The sequence below is a fragment of the Suncus etruscus genome, chromosome 3 (genome assembly GCF_024139225.1).
Source record: "Suncus etruscus isolate mSunEtr1 chromosome 3, mSunEtr1.pri.cur, whole genome shotgun sequence".
NCBI lineage: Eukaryota > Metazoa > Chordata > Mammalia > Eulipotyphla > Soricidae > Suncus > Suncus etruscus.
Genome location: NC_064850.1, coordinates 28836047 through 28850575, shown reverse-complemented (window position 1 = coordinate 28850575; position 14529 = coordinate 28836047). Strand labels below are relative to the sequence as shown.

At 31.7% G+C, this 14529-nt stretch overlaps 1 non-coding gene across 1 annotated transcript; it reads right to left on the bottom strand.

Moving 5' to 3' along the window:
• Nucleotides 1-1996: 1996 nt before the first annotated feature.
• LOC126005574 (U6 spliceosomal RNA) lies at nucleotides 1997-2103 on the bottom strand. The gene has a single exon (XR_007494622.1). It is a non-coding gene; the product is annotated as a U6 spliceosomal RNA (small nuclear RNA).
• Between the last annotated feature and the right edge of the window lie 12426 nt (nucleotides 2104-14529).

The following is a 14529-nucleotide window of genomic DNA, read 5'->3' as shown; positions in this document are numbered from 1 at the left end:
GGAATATCCCCAAAGTCAATATTTATTCATATCAAATAAAACTTATCTCATTTGTTTTCTGTTTTTTGTTTTGTTTTGTTTTTGTTTTGTTTTTGTTTTGGGACCACACCCTGTGATGCTCAGGGGTTACTCCTGGCTACGCGCCCAAAATCGCTCCTGGTTTGGGGGAGCCATATGAGACGCCAGAGGATTGAACCATGGTTTGTCCTAGGCTAGCACTTGCAAGGCAGACGCCTTACCTGTAGCGCCACTGCTCTGACCCCTTACCTCATTTGTTTTCTGAACTTACCCAAACTGACTCATTATTTTTTTATTTTCTGGCTAATGTTAAACATAATTTGAATGTCACTCATCATTTTGTCTTTATAACTTTGCGTGGTCTACTAGTCCATAAAATTCAAGGGTCACAAAAGCCATAGATATTGAGGCATTAAAAAATATTGATGAAGTCTGAAAAGCTGTGGATACTGAAATAGTACAAATTGCAAGAATAGACTGGTATGTTTCTACTTACATTTTTTTTCTGTGAGTTCTAAGTGATTTACTCCCTAGATAGAAGATGCTTTGTTTCAATCAATAAATGTATCATGTGTTTCATTATATCATTACTGCTTCATTCCTTTGACTTACATAGAGATAACTCAAGTCAAGAAGATACAACGCAGTGATTAATCTTATATTTTGTTAATTGGAACAATTACTACATGGGTACTCACAGATAAAAGAGATGACTGAAAAAAGTAAAGTAAAAAAGCACTATATTGATGCCAAACATTTTTTGGTATTTGAACGTTGAATCCGTCTTGTGAAAAAAAAATTTCTATGAAAATCTTTCATCAGCAATGTGAGAAAGGACTTTTTGCTCAAAAAATATTACATATAAAATGTTTTCTTTAATAATGAAGATTTATGAATGGAAGAAAATTGTTTTGGCACGTTATGTTATCCTGAATGATACTGTCTTAAACAGCTATGGAGAATGTTAGTCCCACTGGGAGTTTGAGACTGAGTTTAGATTATTTCTCCTTTAAAAAAATGTGTGGACAAAAAGGAAGATGTTGCAAATTTTTTCAGTGTAATATAAGCTATAATGAGAAGGCTTATCATCCCTAATACTCTCTATTAGTCATCTTGCTTTAAAAACCATATAAATACTCATATAAAATACTTTGTATTTTATCCATAAGAACCCTAGATATTTTTCTCTGGGTATTAGACTCTTTCACAGTAGAATAGAAAGAAAAAAAAAAACTTCCCAGGGTTTCATCCTTAAAATTTGGATAATGTAAAAGCAGAAAATTGTCAAGAGTCTATGAGAGCATTTCCTTCATTTATATATGAACATCATTCTACATTATACATATTCATTATACATGGACATTTTACAAGGACATACACAAAGGAATCAATAAATGAATGTACTTATAAAAGGTGCTTTATTTTGGTTCTAGATCAAAGAAAACATGAAGTGAATTTGAGTGTTTCATACTGAAAATTGTGTTTACATTTATCATGTACATATGAATCTATCCTTAGTCTCTTGGATTGCTTTGAAAATCTATTTTCACAGGAAAAATACAAGTGAACTAGCCATGTGTAGATTCATTAGCCTCCTCCAAAACTTTGGACATTAGTCAAGCCTACATCAGTGACTATAAATAAAACCATCAATAACAAAACCAGTTCACCTAATTTTCATAATAATACTTAGGCCTTAAGATCACCCTATTACATTTTTATTTGATAAAATTACCAATATTTATTTGTTCTCTCCCTAATTGAAGGATGTTCACCAACAGACTTAGGTTGGATTATAAAAACTCATCTGAAAGTTTTCTAGCTACAGCAAACTATAGCATATAATGCATATTACAGAGATAAGAGTTCTGTTGGTGATATTATTTCCTTCCTTATGTGAGATAATTATGTTGTTTTTTCTCTGATTATTTTTTTGCAGAGATGGGGTTCCAGAATTGTTACTACTGTCATTTTTTTTTTAAATATGGAACGCTTCACGAATTAGCGTGTCATCCTTGCGCAGGGGCCATGCTAATCTTCTCTGTATCGTTCCAATTTTAGTATATGTGCTGCCGAAGCGAGCACACTACTGTCATTTTTGCCCAGGTTAAAAATAACCATAGGCTTATTCAGTACTCTATAATACTGCAGGAAGATCATCAACTTTGATCTGCCCTACAGTGGATATTTAGTAAATGAATTAGAAAAAAAAACTGAGTTTGGTTTTCTGTTTTTTACAATATATAAACTGTTGTACTCATTCTTTAAAGTTCAGTTCAAATCTATTATTTTGTTTGTTTTTCTACCAAACACAGTGGTGCCCAGGTCTTATTCATGGTTTTGAACTCAGGTATCACTACTAGCTGACCTAGGTGACCAGGTGTGGAGCCAGGAATTGAACATGGAATGGCTATCTGCCAACACAAATTCCCTATCCACTGTACTATTGAGGTAGCCCCAAAGCTACCTTTCATATTAATCATTTATGGCACTCTTAAAAGATAACTAACATATTCCAAGTAGCTGAATGAATAAGCTAATTAGCCCCATTAACAGACTCTGAAAGCAGTTAATGTTATTTTTATATTTTCAAGATCAAATAAATATTAAGAAACTTTTACAAGGAACAAATAATAGTAGAAAAATAAGTCAAATAAGTACAATTTTTTTTATTTTTAGATCAGGTTCAATCACAATAGAATTGCTTCAGAAATCTCCTTTATAAGTAGGATATGATATTGGCATCTTATATTATGAAGTTCATATACTTTTTTTTTTTTTTTTGGTTTTTGGTTTTTGGGTCTCACCCAGTCGTGCTCAGGGGTTACTCCTGGCTCTGCGCTCAGAAATTGCCCCTAGCAGGCACAGGGGACCATATGGGACGCCGGGATTTGAACCACAGATCTTCTGCATGAAAGGCAAAGCCTTACCTCCATGTTATCTCTCCTGCCCCGAAGTTCATATACTTTAACAGATAATTTCCTTTTTAAATTGACATCAGTAATTTTATTAATTATTTAATTTTTAGGTGATATAATTTCCTGGACCAATTTCCATCCATTTTTCTTATCTAATGTATTTTAAATTTATAGCTTATATATACATATGTAATAATATATAACATAATATGTATATACGTATGTATATACATATATATGACCATTTTGTTCAATTTATTTGGAATAGATTGTGTTACTCATATCCCATTCTATTTTCTAAACATAGGAACACAAGGATTCATAATAATGTTAAGACAAACACAAAATATGATATATTGGATTATGAATAACTTAGTTAATTGATTTTTGCCTTTTTAACTCATAAACAACTGCCTTCCTACTTTCCCTCTAAATTCTCAATTCCTGGACCCTACTATAAACTTTCATTACTGGATACTTCCCATAAAAATGGAAATCATAAAAGACAAAATTCACATATACAGATGTGGTTAATGGGCCAGACCCAGAAGTACTCAGAAATTACTACTGACTCTGTATTCAAGAAATACTTGTGGAGACTTTAGGGGAACCATGTAGGATGCTGGGAATCAAACATAGGTCAGCCACTTTCAAAGCAAACACCCTACATGATGTACAATTGCTTCCCTTCCTTCACCGCCAATACATTTACATGAATGGTTTTTGTACCATTCCCTCTTATCTGTCAAGTGACCTAAGTTTATTGGATCACATTTATTTCAAAGTTATTTATTGTCTTTTATTTTGGACCAAATACTGAAGCTTTATTCCATCTTGGAAAAAAAATAGAAAGAATGCTATATACTATATTAATGCCCAACTTAGATCACTTATACAGTTCATTCCCTTTATTAGCCAAAGTTTCTATAAATGTTATTATTTCCAGGTCTTTAATTCATTTGCCTCCCACTTAAGGAACATTAAGTCTTTATTGTTAATGTTATTATTGTAGCTTCCTAAATTTTAAGACTTGGCTGGTTGCTTTGTTTATTCTCTTTAACAACTTCTTCCTTGAGTTCTTCCCCCCAGTTTCTTTCTTTTCCATACTGATGTCCTCATATAGTTCTAGATAGTTCTTATGCTACTGGAGTTGCACGGGTCAGATATTGTAAATGTATGTTCACAATTTTTATATTTTTATTTTTAATTATAAATTAAGCAAATAATTAAAAATTTAATATATTTGTTTGCATGTTTTTTGTTTGTTTTAGAGTGGGAAAGATTGAATCGATTTCCTTGCATGTGAGACATATGCTGTGCCACAGTGCAAGACTATTTAGCAAAATAGTCAGATTTCTATGGGAATTCAATACAACCTTTTGTATATGTCTAAGAAGAGTAATGATTCTGATCACTGTACTTCTGTGGATATATGTCATACTAATTGAGAGATTATAGAAAAATGATTAAACATGTGAGGGGAATACTTTGAGTATTAAATATCTGTTTCTAACATAGATGTGTAAGACAGAATTGACTTTACAATGTTATTTTTTGGATTATGCCATCAAATGTTAAAACTCTCTATATAAGTCAATATATAAATATCGCTGTTTAATATAAAATGTTAATATTCAAGACATTCTATTTTGTTGATAAAAGGAAAGATATTTTAAATATTTAGTGGGAACACACGTTGCCACCTTTATCATAATTTGTTTTCTACTATTGGAATTAGGCAGTTAAATGATATCCAAGAATAAATAATTTTAGAAATTACAAAGATGTTTGGGAAATTGAAGCAAAGAAATGGAGTAAGGAATAAAGGAGACAAAAGATAAAGGAGGAAACATAAAATAATTAAAATATGTGTAGAAGAAAAAAATTTTTAGAATATAATTTCAGAATTACTTAGTGGTCACATTTATAGAGCACACAGTGAATAAAAGTAGAGAACACAGTTTTATTTTATTTAAAGTTTTCACATTCTATTATTCAGTAACAAATATAATATTTCAAATTGGCCCTTAATAATTGCTACCACAGTGTTTATTGTACAACAAGGATGTCTATATTAGCCTTAAGTTGTGCCTTTCCCAGGGCACATTTTGTCTTATAACTTACTACATTTAATCATGTTTGATGGGCTGCACTAACAAAAGAGGAATTCTAGATAGCATTTGCTCTCATTCTTTTATTCCCTCGGTAGGTACATAGAAGAGGCCATAACATGAGATTGAAAAATGAAGAATTGTCAGCATAATGCACTGACCTCTAGAGAAAACTCATTCCACATGAGAGTGCTCATGTTAATAAAAGGTTAGCATCATTAATTCCATGATTTCTTGTTTTGACAGCCAAGAAAAATCTGTCTATTTTCTTAAACAACGTTCTACTCTCCTTCCTGGATAGAGATTACAACAATCATGACCAGGAGTCAATTAATACAGTTTGTGGAAGGAAAAATATGTATATGTAATTAATATATGTATATATAATTAATAAAGACCATCAGGCAAATTGAGAAAATACTTATGGCATTAATAATAATAAAATTATGATTTTTATAAACATTGAAATATGCATCCAAATCCTATTCAGATATTAATATCTATTTGTGAAGTTACTGAAATTAGTTAAAATAATCATTTTAAAACATTAAAAATGAGAATTACAGCAAAGAATAGATATAAACATATATATAAATATATATTTATATAGAATATATTATATTCTAATATAAAAAACGTATAAATATACAGAAACCTTTAATCGACAGCATTCTTCAGATACAGAGAACACTTATTTGCATATATAAATTATAATCTTTTATTTATTTTTTTTAATATTTTTTCTCTTTATTTGAATATCTTGATTACATAAATGATTGTGATTAGGTTTCAGTCATGTAAAGAACACCCCCCTTCACCAGTGCAACATTCCCGCCACCAATGTCCCAAATCTTTCTCCATCCCACCCCACCCCCACCTGTACTCCAGACAGGCTTTCCAGTTCCCTCATTCATTCACTTGATTATGGTAGTTCTCTGTGTAGTTATTTCTATAGCTGTGCTCACCACTCTTTGTGGTGAGCTTCATGGAGTGAGCTGGTGTTCCAGCCCTCCTCTCATTGTCTCTGAGGATTGTTACAAAAATGACTTTTATTTTTCTTAAAACCCATAGATGAGTGAGACTATTCTGCATCTCTCTCTCTCTCCTTCTGACTTATTTCACTGAGCATAATAGATTCCATGTACATTCATGTATAGAAAAATTTCATGACTTCATCTCTCCTGACGGCTGCATAAATCTTTTAAAGCTATGCAAAATATCAATAATAGTTTTTTAATTGAATTTTAGATTTATATAGTACCATGATTTAAGACTTAAAATTAAGAGGTAGATTTTAAAGAAGAAAGTGAATGGAAAGTTTCAGTGTTGAAAACATTTATTCCCATTTTACAGGAATGAGAATGAGAAAGAAATGGAAAGTTGAGAAACATGAGATCAACTGATGATAATACAATAGCATTAATCAGAAACCTAAACACTTTGGTGGTGCAGAGGTGAATTAATTGTAAATAACATGACTGTAAAAGTCAACACTATGTATTTCAAACTATAATAATTATTGAAATATATTTGATATGAGGTGCAGGTTAAAAAGTAGGATGAAACCTTGTGATCCAGGTTAGCAATATTGAGACTTAAAGGGTGGTGAATGTAAGCCTGGAACTCTATTATTAACAGTATTTTACTTTGATTCCTAAAAAATAAATAAAAATAATAAGAGATGGTCTGGTTTTTTTGTTTTGTTTTGTTTTTTAGACTATACATATCATCATGGCGTTTTCTTGATTCTTTGCTCAAGGATCACAATGGTGAGGTTAAAGAGAACATAATCTGTTACTGGGGATCAAGCACAAGGCAGCTGACTGTAAAGGCAGTGCTTTACCTGCTATTTAGTAAAGAGTGGGTTACTAATGTCTATTCTATTTTTTTAAATTAGCCTTTATATAGTTCAGTTGCAGGGGTCCTCAAACTTTTTAAACAGGGGGCCAGTTCACTGGCCCTCAGACCATTGGAGGGTCTGACTATAGTAAAAACAAAACGTATGAACGAATTCTTATGCACACTGCATATATCTTATTTTGCAATGAAGAAACAAAACAGATACAAATACAATATGTGGCCTGCGGGCCATACCTTGAGGACTACTGTAAGGGAATGGAAAATAAAAGCATTTTTCTCAGTGCATAAACCAAGAAATATTTTTAAGTACAGACCAGGCATATTCAAATAGTTAAGTCACACATGGATCTAAAGTGAGATTCTCTTCCCATTCTAAATTTAATATAAAATTGATCCTTATGCTCAGTGATGTTTACCCCATGCATAAACTTTAGCCTATGCAAGTAAATCTTCGGGTCATTGAAAGCCAAGCAAAAATTTCTCCCTCTTTTATTATTTTATCTTTTAGATAGCTACTCAAAAATATCATTCTGGTATTCTCTATTACAGCCCCAAACATAATTGGTTGGAAAATCAAGTCTTTACCAACCTGAAACTTCCTTTTATATTCAATACTTAATTCAGTTTAAGACTAAGTAATTAGCATAACACTAACATGATGTAATTCTGAAAAAAATCCTATTGTCCTATTTAAAGACAGGGTTTTTAATACTTTTAAATAATGATTCTTTAGACTTTCACAAATATGTCATTTTGATCATCATAACCATTTTAGAAATAAAGTATGCAAAATTCATAACTGTAAAGTCATCAACTTCCAATACTCATTAGTGTAGAATTTGTTGCCCTTCATATATAAATGTGATTTCCATTATACTAAATTCTAATCTACTATTCTTTTATATACTTCCCAGATAGAGAATAACAATATATAATAGATCAAATGTTACACAATTCAGAAATTCATTTTTCCTCTATAGAATATTTAAATAATTTTTAATTAATTCACTTTTTCCTATTATTTTATCAATGTATTCTTAGAGAAAATGATTGTATCAAATAGCAATCTAATTATGATATATCTGATGCATGACTAGTTCATTTATTTAAAATATATGTGGAATTTCAAGAAAGTAAAGTCAAATATTTCAATCCTTGCCAAAAACAACTGCATGAAGTTTGGATATACTAACATTTTTGGTAACAGCTATGATTTTGTGGTAGCAATGACTGTTCATAATAATTTTATCAAGTATGCCAAAACATATTGCTAAGAACAAATACATAAATTTGATTCTCAACCATAACTCAATTAAACATAAGTAAATAAAACTCAGAAAATTAAAGTAACAGAACTGATATTTTTCATAAATAGAGAATGTAATAAATAACCAACCATTAATACAGGAATTCTTATTCTGTATCAACTTATAGTATCAAGTATTGTCTCATAAAACATATATAAAATAGGGGCAGGAGTGGTGGCGCAAGTGGTAAGGCATCTGCCTTTCCTCTGCTAGCCTAGGACGAACCACGGTTCAATCCCCCAGAGTCCCATACAGTCCTCCAAGCCATGAGTGATTTCTTTGAGTATAGCCAGGAGTAACCCCTGAGCTTCACCAGGTGTGGCCCAAAAACAAAAAACAAAAAAACAAATAAAAAAACATATATAAAATAAGGCAAACAACCCAAATTATTTTTGATAACTTAAAATTAACATTTATTTTCCTTAAATAGTTACTTTCATATGTAACAAGAAAAGATTCATATAAATTGCATGCTAAATAATATCCATACTGTATGAATATAAACAGGTATAAAGCCAGACAACTTTTAATGCATTATTAAGAAAAAATGTAAATTGAGAATAGGCTATTGGAAGCAAGCCTTATAAATCACCTGAACTGTTCTACTATTGGCATGTCTTGGAGTCATTATGTATAATTGGTTAATGGTGTATTTATTCTCACATTATTAGATCAGCTCCAGGGATAATCACTGATGAATTTCAAAACTCCAGGAGGATTTCTTTGCAGAGGTAAATGAAATAAAAAACAAGATAAAACTAATTACTTTTATTTAAATTCAATTTTAGGGGTAATCGTTCTGTCTTGGAGGTCTTGCAGCAGTTTTTAGAAGTGATAAATTTGCCTTAGTTTGCTAACTTGTATTGTCCTAGAGCATAGAAATTAAATCACTACAATTAAAAGGAGAAAGGAAGCCTTTCAAATTAAAGTTTACTGTTGAATTCCCCTTCAGTCCAACATACTTTCTTTTGATGTTTTTCTTGCTCTCTTCATATTTAATATATTTTAAAAATTAAATAACTAGCAGATACAGACAGTTTTCACAGACATGTATAAAGCATATTTCTTAAATATGATATGATTAGAGACATGCAATAGATCAAGTCTCAAATGCTTCCATTGAAGATGCATCTTTATTGATCAGTATATGCTGTGTTTATCTAGTCAGAAAAGTCACTTTAAATTGTTAAATTATGAAATATTTTGTTTGTTTGTTTTTGTTTTTGGGTCACACCCGGCAGCGCTCAGGAGTTACTCCTGGCTCTAACCTCAGAAATTGTTCCCAGTAGGTTCGGGGGACCATATGGGATGCCAGGATTCGAACCACCAACCTTCATGCAAGGCAAATGCATTGCCTTCATGCTATCTCTCTGACCCCAAATTATGAAAATTTAAGACATGGTATCACCATGTGTTTGGCTAAATAAAAAATTGTGTTAATTATCTGATATGGTATATTTAAAATATATCTCCTTTACTCTGAGAGCATGTACAACTAATTAAGTACAAATATTCTAAGGATACATTTATATATTGTAATGCCTAACAAATTCTCCATAAATAGGATATCTTCTGGCATATAACTTAGAAAAGGAAAAGAATACTATGAGAAATAAAATGCATATAGCTTTGGAGGATATTTTCAAAATACTCATATTCAACTGCTTATAAAGGAAGTTTGAAAAACAAGTAGCTTTAACCACAAATAAGTGGTTAAATCTTAAGTAAGTGGTTAAAACTCCATTATCTGGAGTTTACAGTTTCCAAATTGTCATAACTGCCTAATCTTCATTTAGTATAGAAGATCGTGGCATTTTTTTCTATTATGAATGCCCACTCTTTTTTTTTCCACCTCACTAACATATTAAATCAATGTGCATTACCTAATATAATTGGTAGTAATAATATCTAATGTAAGAGAAGAAATAAACTAATAAACCAGTAGTAAAAACTGTCATAGTCATTTATCACCTATATGTGGAAAACAAATATAGGGAAAAAAATCAAACAATCAAAAAATAAGACCATAAGGACAAATGTATAGAATAAGACATCTCAAATAATAAAGTATACTTAAAGAACTGAGGGAATTTTGTGTGTCTAGGGGTTTCTAAATAATAGGAATACAACAAAATTATGATACTCTTAATTTCCCCACCACAATTTACACTCTTTTGTGAACTAATCTAAGAGTGAAAGATATGATCTTAAATGTATAAAGCAACACTGCAGTACAGTTCATTGGCCATTTGACACACTTACCTGTATAATTTTAGATAAGAAACAACAATTCATAAGCATTTCATCATTTGTGTTATGCATGTAATATGTCTCTAATTTATTAATACAAAGTTTAGTTTTAAAAATGAGCCATTACTGGAAAAACAATTAAATATTTCTACTTTGTACAGAGATTGCAGGGTTTTATAACTCAAAAGGTCTCTATGAATACTAAAGGCCACCTAAAGTAAACGCAACATAACTTGGATAAATATATTTAGTTTATTTAGAAATTTGTGATGTAATAAAATAATTCTCAGAGCTAAAACAGCACTTAGAATATAACATAATATTATATATGATATAATATATAATATTTCCTAAGTTTGTAATTCAATATATAAATAAAATAAGTATATTTAGAAAAATAAGAAAGGGAAAAAATCCAACTACAAGCAACTTTGTGACCATTGTGTTAGAATAAAGAAATCATTATCAAAAATAAAATAAAGAATATTTCAGAGATTAACTAGAAAGTCAAAAGCTTGCTTAGCATTAATTTCAAAGAATTAATATTTCTAAACTATCTATCCTTAAGGAATACTATATACATATTCTAAATAGAAAATTAAAAAATTACATAAAGTTATCATACTGTCCATTTTCATGTTGCTTAGTAATGAAAACCATTTGATATTGATTTTCATCAAAAGTATTATATATGTGGAAAAACATTGTGTGAATGTGGGTATCAAAAGTGAATGACTTGTCATCCTGCTCTTTTAAAAAAAATTCTAAATGTGTAAAATGCATGTAAGTAAACAGTTGCTATTTGGATTTTGAAGAAAAACACAATTTCTCAAAATTAAGTTTAAATCATCTTTTCCTCTACATGATTCTTAACTGATGACTATTAATTAAAGGTATTATATGTAGGTAGATAGTGACAAATGATAGATAGATGATAGATAGATTGATCGATAGATAGATGATAGAGAAAGAGAGAAAAACAGTAAGATAGTAAGACAGATAGATAGACATTCCTACCAGTAACTGCACATTAGATACTAGTGAAAAAGAAAATTAATATGGAGACTAGAGAGATAGCACAGTGGGAAGCCATTCCTATATGGATATTTAATACTCTTATCATGCATTAAATTACAAGCCATTAGGTCAGAGGGGATAAAAGTGGTTGATAAAGAGACAAACAATACAATTCTTACTTATTTTAGCAATTGGTAATCATATTCTCTTAATTGCATCCTAAAAAACTGGAATACATAGTATAACAAATAATTCGATAAATATTACTAACTTTAACACATTTAAATATAGGCCCACAAAATAGATTTCCATTCAAATGAATTTAGTTTAGCAGTCCTGTGTGAAGCTCAAAATAGTAGAGTTTTAGCAAAAATCCAGATCATAAAAAAATCTAGATAATAAAAATCCAGAAAATATTCTCCAAAGCTATATGTATTTAATTTCTCATAGTATTCTTTTTCTTTTCTAAATGTGTATCTAGTGTATCTTGGACCACACTGCAAAATTATGATTTGGGGAAATATAATCAATGAGTATAATATAGATAAAGGCCTTATTGCCATAGAGAAGTATAAAATATTTAAGTTTTCTTTTTCTCATATTATAATTCCATACAGGCAATATATGATTTTAAATATGTAAAACTTCTTTTACCTCACCCCTGTAAAATAATTTTATGTGTGGATCAGTCAGACATTGCAACAACATAAAAGAAATAAAACTGAAAAAATAGTGTTTTCATTATATCAGTGATAAAATTAGATATGTATATTATTCTCAGAAACTTTGCTAGAACATTCAAGATAATACAATTTTTTTTTGCATATTTTTTTATTTAAACACCTTGATTACATACATGATTGTGTTTGGGTTTCAGTCATAAAAGGAACACCACCCATCACCAGTGCAACATTCCCATCACCCAAGTCCCAAATCTCCCTCCTCCCCACCCAACCCCTGCCTGTACCCTAAACAGGCTCTACATTTCCCTCGTACATTCTCAATATTAGGACAGTTCAAAATGTAGTTATTTCTCTAACTAAACTCATCACTCTTTGTGGTGAGCTTCCTGAGGTGAGCTGGAACTTCCAACTCTTTTCTCTTTTGTGTCTGAAAATTATTATTACAAGGGTGTCTTTCATTTTTCTTAAAACCCATAGATGAGTGAGACCATTCTGCGTTTTTCTCTCTCTCTCTGACTTATTTCACTCAGCATAATAGATTCCATGTACATCCATGTATAGGAAAATTTCATGACTTCATCTCTCCTGACAGCTGCATAATATTCCATTGTGTATATGTACCACAGTTTCTTTAGCCATTCGTCTGTTGAAGGGCATCTTGGTTGTTTCCAGAGTCTTGCTATGGTAAATAGAGCTGCAATGAATATAGGTGTAAGGAAGGGGTTTTTGTATTGTATTTTTGTGTTCCTAGGGTATATTCCTAGGAGTGGTATAGCTGGATCATATGGGAGCTCGATTTCCAGTTTTTGGAGGAATCTCCATATCGCTTTCCATAAAGGTTGAACTAGACAGCATTCCCACCAGCAGTGGATAAGAGTTCCTTTCTCTCCACATCCCCGCCAACACTGTTTATTCTCATTCTTTGTGATGTGTGCCATTCTCTGGGGTGTGAGGTGGTATCTCATCGTTGTTTTGATTTGCATCTCCCTGATGATTAGTGATGTGGAACATTTTTTCATGTGTCTTTTGGCCATGCGTATTTCTTCTTTGTCAAAGTGTCTGTTCATTTCTTCTCCCCATTTTTTGATGGGGTTAGATGTTTTTTTTCTTGTAGAGTTCTGTCAGTGCCTTGTATATTTTGGAGATTAGCCCCTTATCTGATGGGTATTGGGTGAATAGTTTCTCCCATTCAGTGGGTGGCTCTTGTATCCTGGGCACTATTTTCTTTGAGGTGCAGAAGCTTCTCAGCTTAATATATTCCCATCTGTTAATCTCTGCTTTCACTTGCTTGGAGAGTGCAGTTTCCTCCTTGAAGATGCCTGTAATGTCCTGGAGTGTTTTGCCTATGTGCTGTTCTATATATCTTATGGTTTTGGGGCTGATATCGAGGTCTTTAATCCATTTGGATTTTACCTTTGTACATGATGTTAGCTGGGGGTCTAAGTTTAATTTTTTGCAAGTGGCTATCCAATTGTGCCAACACCACTTGTTGAAGAGGCTTTCCCTGCTCCATTTAGGATTTCCTGCTCCTTTATCAAAAATTAGATGGTTGTATCTCTGGGGAACATTTTCTGAGTATTCAAGCCTATTCCACTGATCTGAGGACCTATCCTTATTCCAATACCATGCTGTTTTGATAACTGTTGCTTTGTAGTACAGTTTAAAGTTGGGAAAAGTAATTCCTCCCATATTCTTTTTCCCAATGATTGCTTTAGCTATTCGAGGGTGTTTATTGTTCCAAATGAATTTCAAAAGTGTCTGATCCACTTCTTTGAAGAATGTCATGGGTATCTTTAGAGGGATGGCATTAAATCTGTATAATGCCTTGGGGAGTATTGACATTTTGATGATGTTAATCCTGCCAATCCATGAGCAGGGTATGCGTTTCCATTTCCGTGTGTCCTCTCTTATTTCTTGGAGCAGAGTTTTATAGTTTTCTTTGTATAGGTCCTTCACATATTTAGTCAAGTTGATTCCAAGATATTTGAGTTTGTGTGGCACTATTGTGAATGGGGTTATTTTCTTAATGTCCATTTCATCCTTATTACTATTGGTATATAGAAAGGCCATTGATTTTTGTGTGTTAATTTTGTAGCCTGCCACCTTGCTATATGAGTCTATTGTTTCTAGAAGCTTTTTGATAGAGTCTTTAGGGTTTTCCAAGTAGAGTATCATGTCATCTGCAAACAGTGAGAGCTTGACTTCTTCCTTTCCTATCTGGATTCCCTTGATATCCTTTTCTTGCCTAATCACTATAGCAAGTACTTCCAGTGCTATGTTGAATAGGAGTGGTGAGAGAGGACAGCCTTGTCTTGTGCCAGAATTTAGAGGAAAGGCTTTCAGTTTTTCTCCATTGAGGATAATA